Source organism: Schistocerca piceifrons, chromosome X (assembly GCF_021461385.2).
Source record: "Schistocerca piceifrons isolate TAMUIC-IGC-003096 chromosome X, iqSchPice1.1, whole genome shotgun sequence".
NCBI lineage: Eukaryota > Metazoa > Arthropoda > Insecta > Orthoptera > Acrididae > Schistocerca > Schistocerca piceifrons.
The window spans coordinates 492,511,552-492,534,879 of NC_060149.1; positions in this window are offsets into that span (position 1 = coordinate 492,511,552).

Here is a 23,328-nt window from a genome sequence, read left to right on the forward strand (position 1 = left end):
CACCCTCTGGTGGTTGTGCTGTGTACTAGGTCAGTTTGAGCCTGGGCCTCGTGGTGAACACACTGTTTCCATCCATTTGGACCACCATCTTGGATTACATCACAGATGAGAGCACCCTCTGGTGGTGTTACTGTGTACTAGGTCAGCTGGAGTCCGGACCTCATGGTGAACACACTAGATGGCTGTGCCACATGAAATTGTTTAAAGAAAGACTGGTGCATGCAGAATAAAGACTGATGTCCAGCACTGGCCAAGTCCTTTTCCCATGAATGCTTAGGAGGAGGTGGCGGTCAGGTGACTGAGGCCAGTCCAAGTGTCCTTTCTTTCACGCCATTTTCTTAGCTTAGTACAGAAACCCCAAGTGACCTTTCTTTACTGCCAAAATTCAAACTTGGTGCCAGTTCATAGGAAGAGATGGCGGTCGGGTGACTTAGGTTAGTGGAGGTTGCCAAAGTGACCTATCTTCCCACGATTTTCTTAGGTTAGTAGAGATAACCATAGTGCGATGTATTATCCTGTTGGAATTTGAACTTCCTGCCATATTTCTGGGGTAGGGGAGGGGGAGGGGGAGTGACACTTTCCCGCCAAAAGCCACCACCTTGAATAATGGTACTTGCGTCATCGTCTGACGTCATAGCCGCCATCTTGGATGATGTTATCGCTGCCATCTTGGATAATGGTACTTTTGTGTAGAATGAACGTTGCTCCAATACTGAAGAGGCTAGCAAAGGATAGACTAGCATGGAAAACTGCATCAAAAACTTCTTCGGTCTCAAGACTGCTACAAAAGATCTGAAGATAGCCTTTAATAGCCACATAGCCACAACTGACCCAAAAACTGAAGGTGGCCTTTTATGGCCGCAATCGGGGAATAGTTTCTTGCAGACGTGATTGAAGGTAGTAAACAGCTACTTTAATTAAAAGCTTTGTTCTGATTTATTTTTTTTTTTTTTGAAGAGTAAGACCTAGAGAGAAGTCTGTAAGTACTGTACTGCATTGAGATTGCAATGTTCTCGTCGTAAACCTGGCTTAGTCTTCATGGCATCTCTCCAGAGGCTGTGTCGAGCTCGCAGCCTAGGGTTCGCTTTTCTGATTACATTACCTATGTAGAGCAGTGTATGCTTGACTACTCTCATTTTATTAGCTTTTTGACTGCGTACGTACAGCACTTGTTGTAAGTAAGATACGGATGTCCTTAATCTGAAGATTGGTTTGAACAACACTTTATTTGACACCTGCGAGGCCTTTACAATGCTTTGATAAGGCAATAATTCATCACCCTACATCATTTCGGCATAGTTCTGACAGTTGGGCTTACGTGTCACGTGACAACCGGTAGGGGAAGTTACGATACACCGATTTAACAGTATGTCTGTATACCAACGGGAGAGATGGCAATAATGCGTACATTTGAGGTCGCAATCTATTTAGCTTTTCAAATTATCGTCTCGACACCGGTATTTTACGTAACATATTTAGATTGGACGATTTCAAAGGGCTACAAAATCGTTTGAGATCAATATTATTCATAATTATAACGTAACATTTTCTCAATGTTGAGAATACAGCGACCAGCCTGTTGTACCCTCCCATTAAAGGTCTGTAGATGGCACATATCATATTTTATTTTATTGTGTTCAAGGAAAATACGGCTACTAGTATAACACATTTGTAAATAACAAAGTCTTGGTCAGTTAAATGGTAAATTGCAAGGACCATTTCAATCGTATACAAATTTATGTTACAATTTTTCTGTCGTGGAGAAAACTCTGATCCTTTTATCTGTTTATCACCGTATGCCAGCACGACGAGAAAGCCGGTGGCGTGCGCAGTCTGATAAATTTCGCTAAATAGCTGTTTGCATACCGCAGCCTAAAGCGGCCGCTTATTTTTCAGAGGCAGCTACAGGGAGCGGAAAGTGTCCTCTGCGTGTGGTGTAAAGAGCACAAACTTTACTAAATTTTCTTCTCGAACGTGAAATTGAAATTCTATGGATTGCTGGCTGAGGATGTCATTTCGGAAATTGGAATTAGAGCTATATATTACCAATGGAACAGTTCTGGTGACTGATGATCGTGATCTTCATCGTCCAACATCAGAAAATATTCTTGATGTGAGAGACTTTCATACACTAAGGTTACCGAGAGCACTTGGGCACTATGCTGTTAGATATTACTGTGCAGTGGTGAGACACTAAACTCCCATTTGGGAAGTTCAGGGTCCAAGTCCCCTTCCATTCATGCTAGTATGGGTTTTCCATGGTTTCTCTTAATCGCTTAAAGTAAGTGTCTGATGGTTCTACAACAGCTTTTCTTCCTCGACCCTCGTCAAAACGAGGTTGCGTTCAGTCTCCAAGGAATTCGTCATTCACCTCACACTTCACACTTCTATCCTTCCATTGACAAACTCTTTGACCTGATATTACATCAATTATACCAGAACGTATGAGACTGATTACGTAGTCAGTTTTGCAGTTCTTTGTTGCAGAAATTCACACGTTATGGTAGAACTGTAATACCTGTAGCTTGTCGTAAACGTTCGGCAACCATGAGTGCAATGGGTTAGTATCCCCTCATGTCCGTGATATGCGAAGAATGAAGTTGTTTTTGTTTTAAGAGGTATATTTTCAGTATCAGTTACTATCAAAAGAACCAACTTTTACTGCAAAGTCAGTGGATCTAGTGTGATCTTTTACTTACTACGTTGCAGGTCAAATGTTATAATTAATTCATTCAGGAGCGGATTTTGTTTTACTTGTATTTCAGAAATTTCGTTATGCAAAAATTAATTACGGTAAACATGTCCAATTAAATGCAGTTATCCTCAGCGAAATTTATTAATTAGAAACGAAATTAATTTTGAAGTGCTGTTTAATTTCATTTTTCACAGCATATTCACATCATAACAGCATTTATTCGTGTTTGCTCTCCCTCTGTTCGGGCATTATGAAACTTTCAGCATTGCATTCTATATTGCAGTCTCAAGGCCAATAACAAAAGGGGAAGTTTTGTATTCTGCAACGTGTAGTTCGCCAGAGCTTTTTCTTAATTTACACACACACACAATTATTTCCTTTTCAGGTGTTATTGCTAAATGCCATAGACAACGGTGCAACTACTAAATGAGATGATATAACGGTTAAATAACTGGTTCGGAAGTAATGGTCTTCATATGTCTGTAGGGTGACACTTGGGTAACATTGTCTGATGTCTCTGATCCATTTCAGCTAAATATTTTGATAGTTCTTTTATTTATATTTATCTACGTATTGCTACCCACTACATTAAGATTTTAATACGACTATTATCTCCAGATTGCTGTGTTTTCTCTGCACTAAGTCGCAATGCTTATGGCAATAATTCTCCTCTACCTAACTTTACCTCTACCGCTACGGCTATAGCAGATGAGTTGGACTACGGTGAAGGATTTAGTCCGTGCCGTTATTGAATGATCTCAGCAATCGTCAGCAACGGCGTAGAACAACTCATTCCGGAATGGTTACTTAAAGGTTTAAAAATAATGCTCCAGATTGAAACTTTAATAGCCTGTAACTACATTTACTTGTATTTGCAACGGATTATGAAGTGCAACCACTGCACATAATTTTCTGTGTTAAATTTGATTTATTAGCGCCTGCCTCATGGTTCAAATGGCTCAAAGTACTATGTGACTTAACATCTGAGGTCATCAGTCCCCTACACTTAGAACTACTTAAACCTAACTAACCTAAGGATATCACACACATCCTTGCTCGAGGCAGGATTCGAACCCGCTACTGTAGCAGCCGCGTGGTTCCGGACTGAAGCGCCTAGAACTGCTCGGCCATCGCGGCCGGCCTGCCTAAGATGCGATGCATTTTTACCCTTCTAGGTGCACAAATTTCCGTAAAATTTTCGTGTTATAGCTTTTTTAGAAATAGCAAATAGATTAATTTAATGAAATTTCCGCGTTAGTTTTAAGTAATCGTTGAACTGATGTAACGACAGAGACGGATAATCACAAGACGACAGGGGGAAGTCTGCATTTGTTTTCAGCGTCTATGGCCGAACCGCTAATCCAATCCAAAAGGGAAGGGTTTAATGCTGAAGACTGTGTTGAAATGTGTTTTACAATGTGATCGAATAGTCGCAATAGTTGCCGGATTGATAAACGCAAACAGTGAAAACTTAGGATGTGAGAATTGACACAAGGTTCAAACACTGAGATTAACTGAGTAAACGGAATATCAACCATGGCAGGCGAGTTCCAGACTATGCCGAGTTTGTGAGGTAACGGGCGAATTGTGGCGCCTTGAAAATATTCTAAGTTGGCGTGGTCGCACGGGCCGCTCGGCCAGCCGGAGCCCGGCAGCAAACACGTGGTGGCGACTCTGTGTAACCTTAATGGCAGTCATTTCACAGTTAGTATAAAAATTAATAGTAGCCAGATGAATCATGATAACTCAAAAAGAAACATGTACATTACTATTATTTGCACGACGATTCTGATGGTATAACCAGATTTTCAATATCTTTATTAGTTTAAAGTTCAGTATCTGACGATAAATTATACAAGTAACACCCAGCAAAGAATTTCCAAAATATAAGCGCTTCATCCGATTTTGTCGATCGCGGTATCTTTATAAAGCTATCGGTGTAAACCTAAATTGGTATGAATTACAGGCATGTAACATGAATAATACATGAGTTATTGGAGGTCAAAGTGGCCGATTACTATCGTTCGCGTCAGGCCATAAGTACCCCACAGTTGCACGAAAAAACGGTAGCAGCATGCTTATAAATTTATTTATTCATCTATCTACATCTACATCTACATTGATACTCCGCAAGCCACCCAACGGTGTGTGGCGGAGGGCACTTTACGTGCCACTGTCATTACCTCCCTTTCCTGTTCCAGTCGCGTATGGTTCGCGGGAAGAACGACTGTCTGAAAGCCTCCGTGCGCGCTCTAATCTCTCTAATTTTACATTCGTGATCTCCTCGGGAAGTATAAGTAGGGGGAAGCAATATATTCGATACCTCATCCAGAAACGCACCCTCTCGAAACCTGGCGAGCAAGCTACACCGCGATGCAGAGCGCCTCTCTTGCAGAGTCTGCCACTTGAGTTTATTAAACATCTCCGTAACGCTATCACGGTTACCAAATAACCCAGTGACGAAACGCGCCGCTCTTCTTTGGATCTTCTCTATCTCCTCCGTCAACCCGACCTGGTACGGATCCCACACTGATGAGCAATACTCAAGTATAGGTCGAACGAGTGTTTTGTAAGCCACCTCCTTTGTTGATGGACTACATTTTCTAAGCACTCTCCCAATGAATCTCAACCTGGTACCCGCCTTACCAACAATTAGTTTTATATGATCATTCCACTTCAAATCGTTCCGTACGCATACTCCCAGATATTTTACAGAAGTAACTGCTACCAGTGTTTGTTCCGCTATCATATAATCATACAATAAAGGATCCTTCTTTCTATGTATTCGCAATACATTACATTTGTCTATGTTAAGGGTCAGTTGCCACTCCCTGCACCAAGTGCCTATCCGCTGCAGATCTTCCTGTATTTCGCTACAATTTTCTAATGCAGCAACTTCTCTGTATACTACAGCATCATCCGCGAAAAGCCGCATGGAACTTCCGACACTATCTACTAAGTCATTTATATATATTGTGAAAAGCAATGGTCCCATAACATTCCCCTGTGGCACGCCAGAGGTTACTTTAACGTCTGTAGACGTCTCTCCATTGATATCTACTATTCATGAAGAAATTGGCTAAATATTTACTGTGTTTTAGAAAGCAGAGAGACATTAGGTTACTGGCCTGCCTATTGTTCTATTCCTTTAATACATATTTATTTTATTTGTTTATGTATCTAATAATGTGTGTTAGAGCGTTTTCATGGTCCAGCCGTAGGAATATTTATTTAATTTCAAGTATTTAAATGTAGATCCCATATTTCGAATATGTTTCATTATGTTTGTGAGTGTGCGCTTGTTTGAAGACAGGGTGGGAGCGCTCTAGCCAATCACAGCGATCATTGCAAAAGACACGTGGTGAGACTGTATGGAAGTAAGAAGGAGCATCGGTTCCGGAGAGGACAGGAGGTAGTTCGGGTATCGGTAGGATAAGTGCGGCAGTTCTGGACAGTACGGAACAGTCGGCGGAAAGACTTGCACATGGGAGCAGTTTGAGCGTGGTCGCGACGGATGGAAAAATTTCGGAGTGCCGACCTGTACTCTTGTGTGATTTCCGTATCTTCTGCAGTGAAGACGAAATGTGCGTTTAGAAGTGAATATCTCGCGAGCTATGTTGTTGCTCAAAACTAATTACGTGCAGTAGGAATCTATTGTTTCCCTGTTATTGAACTTATATTTTATTTAACTGCTGGACCATCGACACCAATAAATGTTTTGCAGAAATATACCGCATTCTCGAAAGTACTTCTACTGTCGTACTCATTATTTAAAGTCGTTAAGACAGCACCTGCAAATTTTATTTAATTGCAGTATTTCATTTGTAAACGTCTATGATACGTTCAAAATTCGCAATTGCCGAGTGATAGGAACTTCGACCATTCGATTCATGTGTGTATTCTTGTTGTATATTGTAGACTCAGCAGTATTTGGACTGTAAAGCGGCAGTGACGTATCCCAGCCCCTACACAACGAAACCAACCAAACCTTATAATATTGCAACGTTGAGTCGGAGGGAGCGTAGTCATTATTGGAAAGCGCGCATTTAGGGCTCGTCCGGAATTTGTGCCTTGCAAAGTGGTAATTAATTTGCTCTCTGTTATCCAACATACTATGCGAAGTGTAAAAACCTTTGCAAAACCAGTAGAGATATCTGTAGAGTGAACCTCTCGCTAAACATAGTGTGAGATCGGTTTTCTTCCGCAAGTAGGTTTCTGGAAGTAGTGAAATTACGCAGTAATTTCCACTTTTAACACGTGCTGGCGATAGAGGTCCTAATCTAACACGTTTAAGGTAATCTGCATGGGAGCCCAGAGTCTAAATAAGTTGAGTGCAGGGGAACAGTTGGGGTTAGTGCGTTTAAAGGACAGCGGTGTCGGAGACGGTTGGAACACGCGGTCATCGGCAGCAGGTACAGTTACATCAGGCGGTTTTCTCCAGTGGCGGACGCAGTCCAGCGGCAGTACGACGGCAGCATCTCCGAGTACTCCAGAGCAGTCTTCAATGTCGACTTCCACTACAACCGACGGCATCGCCATGGCAGAGGGAACCATTTCTGATCAGATAAGTGCCTTCGCATATACTGAGAGAGTGTTTGAAATTCAAGTTCCATTTATAGATCTCGCGAATACAAAATAGTCACCTAGTATGTGTAATTATGAAAACGGAAGTGAGACGGTTAGTCCGAAATTAAAGCGCGAAAGTGTAACTAGAGGGAATTCAGGCAAGGGGAATGAACTTGGGGGAGATATGTCTCAGCTAATGCCGATGATCCAGGGAATGGCCAATAATATCATTGCAGTTCGAACAGATATGGGTTCATTGCGAACAGGTATGGGCACATTGAAAACAGTTACGGATACAATTCGGACTGATATGGCTACAATAGAAATGAAATAGGTTCCGCTGAGAAAGAGGAAGTTGAAAAAAATTATGGGTAACCTTGAAAAAGGAATTGATGATAAATTAAAATGTTTTCCAGTGGATATGGGGAAAATTACAGACGAAGTTGTAATAGTAAAATCTAAAGTCGAATCAGTGGAAAAAGATCTTGGGGAAAAAATGGATAAGACACAGACGGAACTTGGGGCCAATGTAAGAGACTGTATAAAAGCGCAAGATGCTCATAAAAGCGATGTAAATTTAGGAATTAGTGACATTGCCAATCGTGTAGGTGAGGGTCAGACAGAAGTGGGCAAAATTAAAGATAAAATAAAGTCCAGTACCTCTAGTGAAAATGAATTTAAAAAAAATGCAACAGATAAAAAATGATTTAAATTCGTTAGCCTCCCAACAAGCCACGGCGACTATAAATATCCCTTAGGAAAATACCGGATCTGTGAAATGTTACACGGATGACGGAAGGTATCACCCAGTAGATTTCTTGGTTGCGCGTAGGGACCCTTTTTTTCACGGCATGTCGGACGAAGCGAAAATAAAATATTTTAAACGGCAGTTGGAGGGAGACCCACAGTCTTGGGCAAATGTTAGATGTAGTTAGTTCGAATCGTATGAAGAGTTCGAAAAGTGTTTTTTGAATAAATTTTGGAGCGAGGCAAAGCAAATGCCGACCCAAATTGAATTCTTAAACGGGCCGAGTTACAGGTGTGGTAATGGGATAATGAGAGCTCTTTGCAAGCGCGAACTTGGCAAACTAATGCATGTGAAAAATACGTTGGGTGTTTTAACGGAAATCACCACGTTAAATAGGCGATTACCCGAAGACTTGCAGTGGGATCTTGTCCATAGTCCATGTGATTCCATGGACGAATTTCTAGAATTTGTAGAAAAATTAGAGAGGGCTTTGAAGTTCAAACCTCAGAGCAAACCGAATGGTAGTTATCAAAATGGAAATCCAAATAATCACCATTAAAAAAATTGGTTCAAATGGCTCTGAGCACTATGGGAATTAACTTCTTAGGTCATCAGTCCCCTAGATCTTAGAACTACTTAAACCTAACTAACCTAAGGACATCATACACATCCATACCCGCGGCAGGATTCGAACCTGCGACCGTAGCGGCCGCGCGGTTCCAGACTGAAGCGCCTACAACCGCTCGGTCGCCGGCCAGTGTGGCCGAGCGGTTCTTGGCGCTTCAGTCTGGAACCGCGTGACTGCTACGGTCGCAGGTTCAAATCCTGCCTCGGGCATGGATGTGTGTGATGTCCTTAGATTAGTTAGGTTTAAGTAGTTCTAAGTTCTAGGGGACTGATGACCTCAGATGTTAATCCCATGGTGCTCAGAGCCATTTGAACCATTTGAACCGCTCGGCCACTCCGGCCGGCTCACCACCAAAATAACAATCACGAGAGATATCAAAGGAATTCTCAGGGAGATAGTAGCGGGAATGAGCAGAATGGTCGGAGAACGAACAGGAGTGATAACTTCCATGAAAGGGATCCGAGTAAACAACACAAATTTGACAGGAGAAATTCGCACGAAGTGCAACCGCGTAACAACCGGTCGGGAAACTGATGTTTGCCACATCTCAGGTCCGGGGATGGCGATCTAAACAGTCTATGAAAATGACTGGAGATAATGGTAGAAATGTTGATAGGTTTGGAGAAAGGCAACAATTATGTAATATGAAGAATGCTAAATAGGAAGGCTATATATGTGGCTCTTTCAATAAAAGAACGCGCGAACGGCGGAAGCATAGATTAGTGAGTGATTTAAGTAAAAATAATGGGAATAAATTTGCGGGGAATGATGTAAGTTATGCATGTGTAATGAATGAGTGTGTGAATGGTGATAAATGGAAAGATTCAGTGGTTCAAAAAGAAGTTAAAGAGGAGATGAACTTTGTGAAAGCAAATCGTATGGAGAGTTCTGAAGAGGTATTAGCAAATGCTAGCAATTGCAGTAAGGAAGGTGTTGTTGTAACAAGTATTTGTGAGTCGGCGTAAAGCGTCGATGTTAGTGAAGGCGGCGTAACTTTGGTCTCACCAACTGCAAGTGACGGTGATTGTGTTTCGGCGGAAAGCATCAGTGTTACTAAGGGAGGCTTAGCATTGGTCTCGATAGCAGTTGAAGTTAAAAATATATCTGCGTAGGTAGATGATTTCTGTTTATAGGAACAGAGTAATGGTAATTTATGTAATGATGTAAAAGCTACTGATATTGATACTTCGGAGGAAGGAATTTACGTGTTTCTAGTCACGAATGAAGGCAAAACGAAACTTATTGATGGATGTGTGAATATAAAACGTCTGTCAGAGTGTGAACGTGAGAATGTATGTAAAATAGGCTCGGGGGTTAATTTAGATGAAAGGTCTGTGTGCGATCACAGCGGAATGTAGCAAGTATAGAAGTCCTAAAATTATATGACAAGGTAGCAGCAATTTGTGTAATGTAGCGGCGGAGGATAAAGTTGTGTGCGACTCACATAAATTTAATTTGTTGACGGAGGAAAACAAAGGTTTCTGATGTGAATTTTTGTAGTGATTTAAATGGTGTATCAGCAGACGAGGTTGCTGAGACGTCTTGGGAGTATGTGGGTGGCAACCACACGGGCTCTTAGCTAAGCCTGGCATTACTTTCACTTACTTGTGTCAGGCTTCTCCTGTTTCCGTTTCTATCCGGCCTCCCTTGGCCAACTCTTGGTTTCTTCGACCCCAACGGTATTAGGTTTCTGAGGCCCAAGGGTGTCTTTCACTTTCGTCTCTAGTATCTATTATCTACCCTTCGACCCAACAGCGAAGCGAGCGTAAGAATAATCTTATATCCCAGGTTCTCAACGATCGTGGAGGCGGAAGAAGTCATGCCAGACGAACTGGCTGTAAAGGCGCCGCTCAGCCATCATCGAGCTCGCGGCAGTTCGTTGCAGTTCTGGTACCTGAAGTCACATGTCACACACATATGTGCCGTGGTGAATTGTTCCAGAATCATACTGTGTGGGTCACTTCGCCGCAAGCTGTAATCCACCTTAAAAAAATTCACGTAAATGGCAATTTTTCCTGCCATTTTACCTAAAGTCCAATGGCGATGGGATAAGGACGATGGTAGCAGGCTCCGAGTGAGGCTGGAAGCTACTAGTCTGGACCTGCACATTGGCGGCAGGTGTGTGATGGTCGCCTTCCTGAGAACCCGTGTGACTACTCGGGAATCTGGTCCTGCATCTGCGACTGGGCAGGCCTATTTAGGACGAACGCTGCCCACCCTGAATGGGGAAGGCCCTAAAAAATGTGGGCTAAACATCGGAAGTCACTCTTGAACCGGGATGGGAATCCGCACCCAGTAGGTCACTTCTTATACTGCGGACGTAAACAAAAGAAGAATGAAATGATTATGACAGTAGGGACGTGGAATGTCAGGACCTTCCTGGACGTGAACAATTACAGGCCAGAGACAAGAACCGCTCTTATCACCCAAGAACTAGCCCGGCTAGATATAGATATAGCTGCCTTGAGTGAGACAAGACTCTCAGGTGAGGGACACATTAGTGAGGTACGTTCAGGGTACACCATCTTCTGGAAGGGAAAGGATGCAGGAGAACCACGCATCCATGGTGCAGGGTGTGCCGTAAAAACGAAACTAGTGAAAGATCTTCGACTTACACCTGTCTCAATTAATGAAAGACTGATGACTCTTAGAGTACCTATTAGTTCAGACAGTTTCATCACCTTCGTCTCCGCATATGCTCCTACTTTAGACAGTGATGAAGACACAAAGAATCAGTTATACCACCAACCGAACAGTACTCTCTCTAAGATACCCATTAAAGATAAATTAATTTTATTTGGTGGTTTCAATGCCATAGTGGGTAGGGACAACTGTTTTTGGAAAGACGTCATGGGTAAACAAAGGGTCGGAAACTGCAATGCAAATGGGTTGTTACTTCTTGGTCTATGTGCTGAGCACGAGCTTTTCATCTCCAATACCCAATTCCGCTTGCCTAACCGCTATAAGGCTACATGGATCCCCCCATGCTTCAAACATTGGCATCTTATAGACTACGTTATTACTCGACAGCGTGACAAGAAAGACATTCTCATCACAAAAGCAGCACTGAACACCGAAGAGTGCTGGACTGACCATAGATTTTTAGTCAGCCGTTTGGGAGTACCAAAGTATCGCAAGCCACGATCCCACTTTTCAAACCCACCACGCAGAAAATTCAACATAAGCAACCTGAACAACAAAAAACGTTCGCTCACACTTCCAAGACATACTGTCTGAACAACTTAACAAAGCTCCAGCATCCACAGATGATGTCGAACAAGAATGGACCACATTGAAGAACATCATCAAAGAAACTGCTGAGAATGTTGTTGGTTTTAGTGCACGGAAAAGAAGTGACTGGTTTGATGACAAACATGGAGAAATCCAAGCCATCATCAATGCAAAGCGGAATGCTTACCTATCCCTTGCACAAGATCCGTCCTGCGCAGAAAAGAAAGCACACTTTCAAGAACTCAAGCAGAAATGTCAAAGTGAAATACGAGCAATAAGAACAAATGGTGGCAACAGAAAGCCACAAAACTCCAAAATCTTTCCAATGCAAGGAACCTGCATGGCTTCTACGGTGGTATTAAAGAGCTGTATGGACCTATCCGCTCCTCATCAGGAACACTGAAAGCTGCCGATAACTCCAACATTCTTACTGAAAGTCAGGACATCTTAAATCGTTGGAAAGAGCACTTCAGCTCACTGTTAAACCGCCCTTCTACTGCCGCTGGAGATTGTCTCAAAAATGTCCCACAGCACCCTACACAACCCTGGATGGCTGATCCTCCAACTTTTCAAGAATTTTGCAAGGCACTCAAGAGTGTGTAACCTGGGAAGGCTACTGGACCTGACAGCATCCCGATGGAGCTTATTGAGGGTGGCGGCTTGCCTCTAAAAACTAGACTCCTCTCACTCATGCTATTAATGTGGGAAACCCGCACGGTACCAGCTGACTTGAAGAACGCCACAATTGTCACCATATTCAAGAAGGGCGACAGAAGCGTCTGTGGTAACTACCTGGCAATATCTCTACTCTCTGTCACCGGCTAAATTGTTGCAAGAATCCTTTTAAATCGCCTCCAGACACTTTCAGAGACAATACTACCTGAGTCTCAATGCGGGTTTCGACCTTCAAGAGGGACAATTGACATGATTTTCTGTGCACGACAACTACAGGAGAAGTGCAGAGAACAGCAAAAGGCCTTACTACTTGTTTTCTACGATCTAGAAAAGGCCTTTGATATAGTTGCCAGAGAAGCCATGCTGATGGTATTGAAACACTTCGGCTGCCATGAACATTTTGTTGACTTGATTGAAGCTCTCCACGATGATATGACTGGACAGGTCCTCTGCCAGAATGAAACAACCGGTGAATTCCCAATAACAAGTGGGTTTAAACAAGGATGCGTTCTTGCACCAACATTATTTGCATTGTATCTGGCAGCTATCCTTTACGAGACATCCGTAAACAATGTAGGAATAGAACTAAAGTACAGGTTCGATGGAGGATTATTCAACCAGTCCAGACTCCATTCAAAAAGGTTAACCAGTACCACTCGTGTGAAAGAGCTGCAGTATGCTGATGACAATGCTTCTTCAGCTCATTCACCAGCAGAGTTGCAGCGGTCAGTTGATTCCTTCAGCAGGGCGTACGAACGATTTGGTCTCTCCATCAATATTCCAAAGACAAAGGTGATGGCGCAACCAACTCCTGGCTCCTCCGTTCCTGATTTCAGCATATCCATTTATGATACACCCTTGGAAGAAGTAGACCATTTCCTCTACCTAGGAAGCATACTGTCATCTAACTGCTCATCTGGAAAAGACGCGGAGAATAGATTACGTGCTACAGATGTAGCATTTGGACGTGTTACAAAGCGTGTCTTCCTGAATAACGACCTAACACTGTACACCAAACTGATGGTGTACAAAGCTGTAGTCATTTCCACCCTGCTATATGGTTGCCAAACCTGGACGTTATATTGCTGTGATCTGAAGAAACTAGAACGCTTCAACCAACAGAAGCTAAGATATATCATGAACCTGAAATGGGATGACTTCATATCCAACACGGCTGTTCTTGAGAAAGCAAAAATGTATAGCATGGAAGCTCTTATCATTAGGCATCAACTGAGATGGGTCGGACATGTCCAGCGGATGAAAAATGACAGACTTCCACGCCAAATGCTGTACAGCGAAGTGAGCAAAGGTAAAAGGCCACGAGGTGCCCCTCTCAAACGTTATAAGGATCAGTACAAGAAAAATCTGAAAAACTTGAACATCGATCCGAGAAACTGGTCCACAATCGAAGAAGATCGTAATCGCTGGCGCTCAGTTACCTCAAATGCTCTTCAAAACTTTGAGCTGGAACGTCGAAGAATGGAGAATGACAAACGCCGGAGACATAAACTCCTCCAGGCTCAGCCACGTCCTCCACCTTCCATCAGCTGTAATGTCTGTGGCCGCCTGTTCCACGCTAGGATTGGATTGCTAAGCTATCAACGACACTTTCACGCCTGAACCATGACAAAGGAAATTTCAGGAGAGAAATGAAAACTCGGATACGAGTATCAGCCGCCGCCGAGGACGACGACGACGATGGCTTAGGCATCGATGTACACTACTGGCCATTAAAATTGCTACACCAAGAAGAAATGCAGATGATAAACGGGTATTCATTGGACAAATATATTATACTAGAACTGACATGTGATTACATTTTCATGCAATTTGTTTGCATAGATCCTGAGAAATCAGTACCCAGAGCAACCACCTCTGGCCGTAATAACGGCCTTGATATGCCTGGGCATTGAGTCAAACAGAGCTTGGATGGCGTGTACAGGTACAGCTGCCCATGCAGCTTCAACACGATACCACAGTTCATCAAGAGTAGTGACTGGCGTACTGTAACGAGCCAGTTGCTCGGCCACCATTGACCAGACGTTTTCAGTTGGTGAGAGATCTGGAGAATGTACTGCATACAATTCGAACATTTTCTGTATCCAGAAAGGCCCGTACAGGACCTGCAACATGAGGTCGTCCATTATCCTGCTGAAATGTAGGGTTTCGCAGGGATCGATTTAAGGTTAGAGCCACGGGTCGTAACACATCTGAAATGTAGTGTCCACTGTTCAAAGTGCCGTCAATGGGAACAAGGTGTGACCGAGGTGTAACCAATGGCCGGCCGGTGTGGCCGAGTGGTTCTCGGCGCTTCAGTCTGGAACCGCGCGACCGCTACGGTCGCAGGTTCGAATCCTCCCTCTGGCATGGATGTGTGTGATGTCCTTAGGTTAGTTAGGTTTAAGTAGTTCTAAGTTCTAGAGGACTGATGACCTCAGATGTTAAGTCCCATAGTGCTCAGAGCCTTTCGAACCATTTTTTTGTAACCAATGGCACCCCATACCATCACGCTGGGTGATACGCCAGTATGGCGATGACGAATACACGCTTCCAATGTTCGTTCACCGCGATGTCGCCAAACACGGATGCCACCATAGTGATGCTGTAAACAGAACCTGGATTCATCCGAAAAAATGACATTTTGCCATTCGTGCAAGCAGGTTCGTCGTTGAGTAAACCATCGCTGACGCTCCTGTCTGTGATGCAGCGTTAAGGGTAACCGCAGCCATGGTCTCCGAGCTGATAGTCCATGCTGCTGCAAACGTCGTCGAACTGTTCATGCAGATGGTTGTTGTCTTGCAAACGTCCCCATCTGTTGACTCAGGAATCGAGACGTGGCTGCACGATCCGTTACAGCCATGCGGATGAGATGCCTGTCATCTCGACTGCTAGTGATGCGAGGCCGTTGGGATCCAGCACGGTGTTCCGTATTACCCTCCTGAACCCACCGATTCCAAATTATGCCAACAATCATTGGATCTCGACCAACGCGAGCAGCAATGTCGCGATACGATAAACCGCAATCGCGATAGGCTACAATCCGACCTTTATCAAAGACGGAAACGTGATGGTACGCATTTCTCCTCCTTACACAAGGCATCACAAAAACGTTTCACCAGGCAACGCCGGTCAACTGCTGTTTGTGTATGAGAAATCGATTGGAAACTTTCCTCACGTCAGCACGTTGTTGGTGTCGCCACCGGAGCCAACCTTGTGTGAATGCTCTGAAAAGCTAATCATATGTATACCACAGCATCTTCCTCCTGTCGGTTAAATTTCGCATCTGTAGCACGTCATCTTCGAGGTGTAGCAATTTTAATGGCCAGTAGTGTATTATTTCAAGAAGATTAAACGTTTAACAGTGAATTGATATGTAATTTTGTTGAAGCTGCAAGTGTCGATGTTTTGGAGGGGAAAAACAGTAAAGCTATGCATACTGTGGGAAGTGAATCGGCGAAATGTGTGGAAGAACTAACAGAAAATTCAGAGAAGGCTGAAGTAAATAGTGTGGATGGCGACAGTTTGTGTACAGAGGTTCGTACAAATAAGTATATGAAGGAGGAATGTGATTCTATAGAGACTGATTGGGGTTGGTACGGTAGACCGTTACAGTCGTTGCTGATACGTATGTGGAATTGAGAGAAGTTTAAATTTGATAAAGGTATATAGAGAAAGGGCAGAAGTGAGAAGCTGTCCTAAACTGTAATTAGTGGTAGTAATTTAGAGGGATAATTTATGTTTCTTTGGGGATTCATTAGTAACTTGTCGGTTTATTGTGTCACTGTACGTTTGCAAGACGGGCAAATTTAGGCACTGAGGGAGCATGGAGGTCAGTGACCTTGTGAAGTTAAATAATATATGTATCGATTTATGCTTTGTATAAGGGTGTGGCAAAGAATTTAGTGGTCAATTTGAAGGGTATTATAATTTTTTGGTGCGTGGAGGTAGAAAGGATTTATTAAAGTGAATTAAATAGAGCTTATGGGAATTTGAGCTTACTGTGATTCAGTCATTTGTCTTGTGACTTTGTTCCTACAGTATCGTTTTCCTCTGGAGGGAATTTTTAGCGAGGATCTTGGTTGGTTTTGGGAAGTGGTTTGTTGAGGGGTTTTTACTTTGGTTTACGTTGTAAAAAGATTTGTCACGATAAACTGTGGAGCTCGAAATGCAGAGGGAGACACGATTTCTGCAAGGCACTTGGTCAAAGGACTGATGTCAGTTGATCAATACTTTGTGCTAAAATCCGTGTGAGCGTGTATAGGGCGACGGGAAAAATTAGTGGAAGAAGGCGCCGTAGCGCTGAGTGAGTAGCACAAGAAGGGATTACAAAATCGCACATAAGTAAAAGTGCATTTAAAAATTTTATTTCTTGTCCAAAAAATTATTTATGCAGAATTGTAATGCAGGCATTTATTTAATGTACCGTTTCGTTTTTAATTTGTGTCAGTTTAAGTTACTTCGAAATTCATGCTGCTCCCACACCACAACGAAAATTTTGTGAACACTATTGGCCTGGCGTTTTAATTGTTTAATTCTGTTCTTTCTAATTTGTGTATATGTGCTAGTATGATCTGAAGGGTGCTACTTCTGAACATTCTGGCAAGCCAGAATGTTAAAAACTGGAGGTGTGTGACGTTACGGGCGAATTGTGGCGCCTTGAAAATATTCTAAGTTGGCGTGGTCGCATGGGCCGCTCGGCCAGCAGGGGCCCGGCGGCAAACACGTGGTGGCGAACATTAGCCGGACGAGAGGGGCTGCCCCAGTGCATGGACCAGCCGCGTGGCGGGGAATTCCGTTGTGACGAGGACGGTGCTTTGTGTCAATGAAGGAGATGTCTATGCCGGGAGAGCCAAAGATGGCGGACTTTGTGAAACCTTAATGGCAGACATTTCACAGTTCGTATAGAAATTAATAGTAGCCAGATGAATCATGATAACTCAAAAAGAAACATGTACATTAATATTATTTGCACGACGATTCTGATGGTGTAACCAGATTTTCAATATCTTTATTAGTTTAAAGTTCAGTATCTGACGGTAAATTATACAAGTAACACCCAGCAACGAATTTCCAAAATATAAACGCTTCATCCGATTTTGTCGTTCCCCGTGTCTTTAGAAAGCTATTCTTTTAAACCTAAATTGGTATGAATTACAGGCATGTAACTTGAATAATACGTGAGTTATTGGAGATCAAAGTGGCCGATTACTATCGATCGCGTCAGGCCATAAGTACTCCACAGTTACACGAAAAAACTGTAGCAGTATGCTTACAAAAATGTTCAAATTTGTGTGAAATCTTATGGGACTTAACTGCCAAGGTCATCAGTCCCTAAGCTTACACACTACTTAACCTAAATTATCCTAAGGACAAACACACACACCCATGCCCGAGGGAGGATTCGAATTTCCGCCGGGACCAGCCGCACAGTCCATGACTGCAACGTCTTAGATCGCTCGGTTAATCCTGCGCGGCCAGTATACTTATAAATTTATTTATTCATCTATGTCTTTAATTACATCCGATATATACTATTGATGAAGAAAATGGCTATATATTTACTGTGCTTTAGAAAGCACAAAGACATTAGAATACTGGCCTACCTTTTGTTCTATTCCTTTAATATATGATTATTTACTTTGTTCATGTATCTACTAATGTGTGTTAGAGCATGTTTATGGTCCAACTGTAGGAATCTTTATTTAATTTCAAGTATTTGAATGTAGATCCCATATTACGAATATGTTTCGTTATGTTTGTAAGTGTGCGTTTGTTTGAAGACAGGGCGGGAGCGCTTTAGCCAATCACAGCGATCATTGCGAAAAAGACACGTGGAGAGACTGTATGGAAGTGGGGAGGAGCATCGTTTCCGGAGAGGACAGGAGGTAGTTCGGGGGCGGTACGGGAAGTGCGACAGTTCTGGACAAGACGGGACAGTCAGCGGAAAGACTTGGACATGGGAGCAGTTTGAGCGTGGTCGCGGCGGATAGAAAAATTTCGGAGTGCCGACCTGTGCTCTTGTGTGATTTCCGTATCTTCTGCAGTGAAGACGTAGTGTGCGTTTAGAAGTGAATATTTCGCGAGCTATGTTGTTGCTCATAACTAATTACGTGCAGTAGGAATCTATTGTTTCCCTGTTATTGAACTTATATTTTATTTAATTGCTGGACCTTCGACACCAATAAGTGTTTTTCAGAAATAACCGCTTTCTCGAAAGTACGTCTACTATCGTACTCATCATTTAAAGTCGTTAAGATAGTACCTGCAGATTATATTTAATTGCAATCTTTCATTTGTAAACGTCTATGTTACGTTCAAAATTCGCAATTGCCTAGTGATAGGTACTTCGACCATTCGATTCATGTGTGTATTCTTATTGTATACTGTAGACTCAGCGGTACTTGGCCTGTAATGCGGCAGCCACGTATCCCAGCTCCTACACAACGAAACCAGCCAAAACTTTTAATATTGCAACGTTGAGGCGGAGGGTGCGTAGTTATTTGAAAGCCCGCAAGCTAAAAATACACTGATCAGCCAGAGCATTACGATGACGTTCCTAATAACCTGTATGTCCACGTTTTGCACGGATAACAGCAGCAGCGCGTCGTAGCATGGAAGGCATGAGGCCTTGACTGGTTGCCGGAGGACGTTGCCACCACATCTGCACACACAAGTCACCTAATTCTCGTAAATTCTGGGGAGAGGGGCCATGAGCTCCTACGCCACGTTCTATTGCATCCCAGATTTGTACGGTCTGGTTCGGATCTGGCGAGTTCTGGTGTACGGCATATCAACTGTAACTCTCCACTGTGGTCTTCGAACCACTATATCACAGTCCTGAGCTAGTATTATGGCGTATTATATCGCTGAAAAATGCCATTGCCGTCTGGAAATATGGTCGCCATGAAGGGAATAATGGTCTGCAGCCTGTGTACGATACTCCTTAGCCGCCATGGTGCCATGCACGAGCTCCACTGGACCTATGGTTGCCCACGTGAATGCTCTCCAGAGCATAATGGAAGCGCCACCAGCTTCTCCGTATCACAGTACAGGTGTCAGGGAGCTGTTCCCATAGAAGACGACAGACTCGCGTTCTCCCCTTGGCATGGTGAAGAAGGCATCGGGATTCACCAGATAATGCAACGTTCTGCCACAGCGCCAACGTCCAGTTCAGATGGACACGTGCCCATTGCAATCGTAGTGGCCTTTGTCGAGGTGTTAACATCGAAACATGCATACGTCGTCGGCTGTGGAGGCCCATCGTTAAAAGTGTTCGGTGCAATGTGTGTTCAGACATACTTGTACTCTGCCCAGAATTACAGTCTGATGTTAGTTCCACCACAGTTCGCCGCCTATCCTGACTTATCAGTCTGTCCAACATACGATGTCCAATATCTGCAATCAGGGGTGGCCACCAAACCCCATGACGACTGGACGTGGTTTACCTTGGTTTCGCCACATGTTGGCCGCACTCATCACAGCATTCCTCGAACACCCAATGAGTCGTGCTTTTTCCGGAACCCTCGTGCCGAGCCTCCGGGCCATTACAATTTGCCCTTGGTGAAACTCAAATAGATGACTCGCCTTCCCCATTCTACACAAGGACAGCACGCTCACTGACACTACTTGCACCGTGCATGTGTCTAACTAGCAGTCATTCCTCGCCAGGTGACGATGCTGTCACCTGGACGGGTTCATACAGATAGTAGGTTTGTGACCATAATGTTCTGGTTGATCAGTGTAGATCTTTAGTTGGCACTGATAATATTGGGGCTTCATACGTGTGTAGCTAAATTATAAATAGAGAACATTTGCTTAGAAAAAATTAATCTTAATTAATTAAGGGACGTGCGTACTACTTTCTGGGATGTACTCAAACGTATGACGATAATCAACATATACACTGAGGAGCCAGAGAAGCTAGTACACCTGCCTAATATCGTGTAGGCATCCCGAGAGCACGCACAAGTGCCGCAGCACGACGTGGAATGGACTCGACTAATGTCTGAAATAGTGCTAGAAGGAATTGGTATCATGAATCCCGCAGGAATGTCCATAAATCCGTAGAGTACGAGGGCTTGGAGATCTCTTCTGAACGGCACATTGCAAGGCATCCCAGATATGCTCAATGATGTTCATGTCTGGGGAGTTTGGTAACCAGAGTAAGTGTTTAAACTCAGAAAAGTGTTCCTGGAACCACTCTGAAGCAGTTCTGGAATTATGAGGTGTCGCATTGTCGTACTGGAATTTCCGAAGTCTGTCGGAATGCACAATGGACTTGAATGGATGCAGGTGATCAGGCAGGATGCTTATGTACGTGTGACCTGTCAGAATGATATCACTCAAACTGCATATACCCCACACCATTACAGAACCTCCACCAGCTTGAACAGTCCCCTACTGACATGCAGGGTCAATGGATTCATGTGGTTGTCTCCATACCTGTACACATCCATCTGCTCGATACAATTTGAAACGAGACTCGTCCGACCAGGCAACATATTTCCAGTCATCAACAGGCCAATGTCGGTGTGACAGGCCCAGGAGAGGCAGCGCAGTCATCAAGGCAACACGAGTGGGCCTTCGGCTCTGAAAGCTCATATCAATAATGTTTCGTTACATGGTTCCCATGCTGGAGCTTGTTGATGGTCCAGCATTGAAATCAGAAGCAATTTGTGGAAGGTTTGCACTTCTGTCACGCCGAACGATTCTCTTCAGTCGTCGTTGGTCCCGTTCTTGCAGGATCTTCTTCCGGCCGCAGCGATGCCCGAGATTTGATGTTTTACCGGATTTCTGATATTCACGGTACACTCGTGAAATGTTCATACGGGAAAATTACCACTTCATAGCTACGTCTGAGATGCTGCGCCCCATCGCTCGTGCGCCGACTATAACACCACCTTCACACTCACTTAAATCTTGATAACCCGCCATTGTAGCAGCAGCAACTGATCTAACAACTGCCCCCGACACTTGTTGTCTTATAAACGCTTTGCCGACCGCAGCACCGTATTCTGCCTGTTTACAAATCTCTGTATTAGAATACACATGCGTATACCAGTTTTTGGTACTTCATTGTATTTTAACATTTGTTGGCTGTATATACGTATGTCGATTTCCAGTGGAAATGGTCTGAACCAATAAGGAAAAGTTTCAGTTGAGTTCTATTCTTTCTTTCGATTTCTAAACCCAACTGAAAATCACTTCCGTCATTGTGAAACTGATAAACAGCGGTATAGGAAACACAACGGGATCCAAACGAAGATGAAATTTCATCGCACTACAAGGCAGGTAGTGTCAATTAGCAGGCGAATGAATTACGCACACTCGAAACTGTCACGAGTATGACAGTTCAGAAAAAATTATTGCTTTTGTATAAAAGAAAGAGAATCACATCACAATAATACTTCTCTACTGAAATTTCATTCAGTATTACATAGCAATAATACCACATTCGTACAGGTAGTCCAAACAGCGTACTTTATGCGAAATGCTCCTGAACTCTGAGAATGTCAGATTCTGTTTGTGTCTGCCACATTAAATATAAACCGTAGTTAACTGTGTAACAAAACACAAACAGGATTACACTTCAATATTTCTGTGTTCTACGTAGCTCCCTGAGCTTCGCGTAGGATTTATTTGATGAAAGATGGAAGTATCTCTGTTGTCGAATGTTCACATTCAGCATAATTGCTTGTACTAACATGAGGAATTGCGTTTCCGTTGCTAACAGCGTCTCTGAAGCAAACAATCTGCAAAGTGTCTCAGTGTTAAAAACATGACGCTAAGGAATACCTAGTCGTGCGGAATGAACAATTGTAAGCAGTGCAATATGTGATACTATGAATGTTTATTTAGTCATGCTTTTGTAACAAGTATGTGAACAAGTTATCCTTTTCCGAAGTGTAGTTGATTCAACCTGATACATTTATTTATCTTGGAATGATTAGGCTGATGTGATTGTCTCTTAGATATGACAAATCGTCCTTCAAATTCCGTCATTACAATCATAATGACACATGTATTGCAATAGCTCGCGGTTTTACTGTGGAACCTGACAGTTTAAGTTTGCAATGTTTCTGCTTTATGCATGTGCGCAGTTAATGTTTCACGGAATCGAGATCATATATTAGGATAATGATGAGATCATAGCTACATCTACACCCGTGCTTCGTAAGCCTCTTTAAGGTGTGTTGTGGAGGGTGTTTTGAGTACAACTGTCATTTCTCCCTTTCCTGTTCCAGTCGCGAACGGTTCGAGGAAACAGCGATTGCTGGTAAACCTCTATATGAGCTCGAACGTCTCTGATTTTAACTTCATCGTTTTCTCGCGAGATATTCGTGGGGGAAGCAACGTACTAATTGATTTTTCTAGGAACGAATGTTCTGGGAACCTTAACTGTAAGGCACAGCGTGATGCAAAGGGCCTCTCTTGCAGCTTCGTCTGTGACGATTCTAATTGAATCGTTGTAACTGGCGGCATGGGACACTGCGAAAGTTGGACGTCTAAGATTCTGCTGTGTGCATACACAAACTCTGACTCTGAGATATTATTATCGCGAGTAGTAACGAAAGAGCCGTTGTCGACGGAAGTCGGAAGTGCTCGGACGCAGGATGCGCTGGAGAGAAGCCGCGCGACACGAGAGGTCGCAGCTTGCCGTGATCGTGGTGATCGTGTTAGTAGCGTCGGAGTAGACTTTGGTGTTAATTGAGGATTTTTTGGTAATTTGCCTTTTCAGTGCGCGTAGTTGTTGGTTGCTTGCTCACTGGAGGGATTTCGTTAGAT